The following is a 3916-nucleotide window of genomic DNA, read 5'->3' on the forward strand; positions in this document are numbered from 1 at the left end:
GGGGCCCCCACTATGTGCTCCATGTGGGTGGGGGCCCCCGCTATGTGCTCCATGTGGGTGGGGGCCCCCACTATGTGCTCCATGTGGGTGGGGCCCCCACTATGTGCTCCATGTGGGTGGGGCCCACTATGTGCTCCATGTGGGTGGGGCCCCCGCTATGTGCTCCATGTGGGTGGGGCCCCCACTATGTGCTCCATGTGGGTGGGGCCCCCGCTATGTGCTCCATGTGGGTGAGGCCCCGCTATGTGCTCCATGTGGGGGGTCCCCACTATGTGCTCCATGTGGGTGGGGGCCCCCGCTATGTGCTCCATGTGGGGGGTCCCCACTATGTGCTCCATGTGGGTGGGGGCCCCCACTATGTGCTCCATGTGGGTGGGGGCCCCCGCTATGTGCTCCATATGGGTGGGGCCCCCACTATGTGCTCCATGTGGGTGGGGCCCCCACTATGTGCTCCATGTGGGTGGGGGCCCCCGCTATGTGCTCCATGTGGGTGAGGCCCCGCTATGTGCTCCATGTGGGTGGGGGCCCCCGCTATGTGCTCCATGTGGGCGGGGGCCCCGCTATGTGCTCCATGTGGGTGGGGCCCCCCGCTATGTGCTCCATGTGGGTGAGGCCCCGCTATGTGCTCCATGTGGGTGGGGGCCCCGCTATGTGCTCCATGTGGGTGGGGCCCCCCGCTATGTGCTCCATGTGGGTGAGGCCCCCACTATGTGCTCCATGTGGGTGGGGCCCCCGCTATGTGCTCCATATGGGTGGGGGCCCCCACTATGTGCTCCATGTGGGTGGGGCCCCCACTATGTGCTCCATGTGGGTGGGGCCCACTATGTGCTCCATGTGGGTGGGGGCCCCCGCTATGTGCTCCATGTGGGTGGGGGCCCGCTATGTGCTCCATGTGGGGGGTCCCCACTATGTGCTCCATGTGGGTGGGGGCCCCCGCTATGTGCTCCATGTGAGTGGGGGCCCCGCTGTGCCCTCCCAGAGCGCCATGTGGGTGGGGTCTCCTCTCTACACCCTCCCAGTGCCCCTGGAAGGCAACTCCAGAGGAAAACAGGCCTTCCAAACACTTCCCAGCAGAAGACAGGGTGGGAAAGGAGACTACTGTCTCCTGCCATCTTCCAGACTTCAAGCTACCAAGGGACAAAGCCTGCAGAGCAGCCTGTGGGACGTGTGTGAGGCCTGGCCCCTCTGAAGGCCTCCTCCTCACGCTGGCCAGCGGGCGTGGCTGCAGCCAGGGCGCACTGTGTGCAGGCAGCCCCGACCCATGCAGCGGCAGGAGCTGCACAGACTCCCATGTGTGCTACGCCACCACAGACTCGCGCCACAGCGGATGCGGTGGGCAATTAGGAGGAAAGCTGCCAAAGCCCATCACAGATCCATGCCTGGAGCACACCAGGAGGAGGGAACTCAACTGCTCCACACTTAATTCAGACAAGCAGAGCCCACAGAAGGATGCGATGATCTAGGAACCCCATGGAGTCCGCAGCAGCTCGGCTCGGAGGAGCTTTGCCGAGGCAGAGAGCACAGCCCCAGATGGGAGCCCTCAAACGTGCCCTGCAGGCTGCAGCCCGACCCTACAGAAGGCTGTTCACACACAGCAGGAGGGTTACTCTGGACAAGAGATCGAGTTGTCACTCGATCTCTCAGATCTCTTCCTAGCTGACAGACTTTTTTCTTTTTTAAGTATACTAGGACTTAAATTTGAGGCCTCCCTCTCAGAAGGCAGGCCCCCCGCCATTTCAGTCCCTATTTTTTGGATGGTGTTTTGAGTTTTTGCCTCAGGCCATGATCCTTCTTCCTAAGGCTTACTGCTGGTATTTCAGATGTAGCCCACCGAGTTCGGCTTAGTAACTGAGATAAAGGTCTCACTACCTTTTTGCATGAGCTAGCCTCAAACGCAGAACTCTGGGTAGCTGGGTTACAGGCATGAGACACGACACCTGGAAGCTTACATCAACACTTTCAGTGAACCAGCAGGTAGTCAGACCCCCGGCCACAGTGCCTCTCTCTGTGAATACCCTGCAGCATGGGCCTGCATGGAGCTGGCCCAGGTCAGCGCTGAGTGCTCTCCCTCACCGCTCACCAGGAACAGCGAGCTCCTACCACCTGACAGCTGCTACCCCCAAGCGGGCTCCCCATGCCCGCTGGGGCTGTCATGGACATGCAGGGAGCCTCCGGGAGCTTGTCCTGGGCCGACCCCTGACCCTAGCATCCTCCTGAGGTGCTCTGAGGGCACTGGCTGGAGCACCGCGGGCCTGTGCCCACCTACACTAGGCAAGGGCCCAGACGTCACAGCCTGGCTTGAGAATGGCTCCAGAGTCAGCTTGGGGAGGGCTTAGGGCTCTCGGGAACCCGCCTCCCAAGTGCCCATCAGGCTATCCAGGCCCCACAGGGCTACAGGCCACAGCCTGCCCAGTACAGAGACCCTCTCTGGGAAGGATGCCATATGCCAGTCACACAGTGTCACTGGTGGGTGCACGGTCCCCACACAACCTTGACTCCGCAGGTCCCGTTACCAGTCACAGACTCCAAAACTTTACATACAACTCCACAAAACAACCAAACGAGTACACCAGATTTGATTCAAAATTAAGAGGAAAAACAACAATGGACAGATCTTAATAACTGAGTGTCCTTTAAAAGTAGTATTGGTTGCTCATGTAACTGTAACCCTCTGTATAGTATCTTTACAATAAAAAATTTTAAAAAAAACCTAACAGACATACATAGCTCACACCTGTTATCCTCAGAAAACAGGAGGCTGAAATCTGAGGAGCATGGTTCAAAGCCAGCCTGGGCAGGAAAGTCCGTGAGACTCTTATCTGCAATAAACTATTCAGAAAAGGCTGGAAGTGGTGGTGCTGTGGCTCAAGTGGTAGCCTTGAGCAAAAGAAGCTGAGGGATAGGCCAAGAGTTCAAGCCCAAGCTTGAACAAACAACAAAAAGGACTGGGGTTAAGGCTGTAGCTCAGTGGCAGAGAGGACTTCCTCATACTGTGAGAACCTGGGATCAATCCACACCACTACAAACCAACAAAATATATAACAGGGCTAGCAGGTGACTCTCCAGACGCCAGCTTTAAGAGGTGGTTAGATGAGGCCAGGTGTGGCGGCATGGGCCTTTGACCCCAGCTCTCAGAAGGCCGAGGAGGACCGTGAAGTTCAGACTAGCACAGTGAGAGCCTTTCTCTCTCTCTTTCTTTCTCTCTCTATCCTCTCTCTCTCACACACACACTACCTACACACACACATACACACACACACTAAGGATTATGTTCAAAGGCTTAAAAATCAAAATTGAAAACTTTGGCAGACTTAGAAACTATACAAAAAGACAAACAGAAATTTTAGAATTTAAAAACTAGCTGAAGTCAAGGGATGAACTTGGTGGCAAGTTATATTGAGCAGAATAAGCAGACAAGTAAGCTAGACAGAATAAATTAAAAGCACACCTAAGCATGTGATAGCACAACTGCTGAAAACCAAAGAGGGAGAAAAATCTTCACAACCACGGAGAGAAAAGAAAGATGTGTGACTTTCAAGTCCTGACAGCTGATTTCTCAATAGCAGCGGCCAACTCAGAAGGCAATGGAATGAGATCACGGAAGGACAGAAAGAAAATAACCACTCTAAAACTGGTTTGTTTTATTTTTTGCAGTGCTGGGGGTCAGCCCAGGGCCTCACAGATACCAGGCAAACATTCTGCCACTAAAACGTGTTACCCAGCAAAAATACCCTTCAGAAACTAAGGTAAAAATAAAGATATTGTACAACACTGGAGGCACTGGGCCACAGAACAGCATTATTTAAGAAATCTTTTTAAGGGGCTGGGAAGGTGGCTCAGTGGTAGAGCGCTTGCCTTGCATGCATGAGACCCTGGGTTCCATTCCTCAGCACCACATAAGCAAAAAGAAAAAAGC

General features: G+C 55.0%; 1 protein-coding gene and 1 pseudogene across 1 annotated transcript in view; one reads left to right on the top strand and one right to left on the bottom strand.

Annotated features, from left to right (window-relative positions):
• The window catches only part of Zc3h3 (zinc finger CCCH-type containing 3), an 81819-nt gene that overhangs the window by 57629 nt on the left and 20274 nt on the right, over window positions 1-3916 (bottom strand). The window lies entirely within an intron of this gene.
• LOC105998967 overlaps window positions 476-3916 on the top strand; it is a 4888-nt pseudogene continuing 1447 nt past the window's right edge.

This window comes from Dipodomys ordii, unplaced genomic scaffold (genome assembly GCF_000151885.1).
Source record: "Dipodomys ordii isolate 6190 unplaced genomic scaffold, Dord_2.0 Scaffold179, whole genome shotgun sequence".
In the NCBI taxonomy this organism is placed as follows: Eukaryota; Metazoa; Chordata; class Mammalia; order Rodentia; family Heteromyidae; genus Dipodomys; species Dipodomys ordii.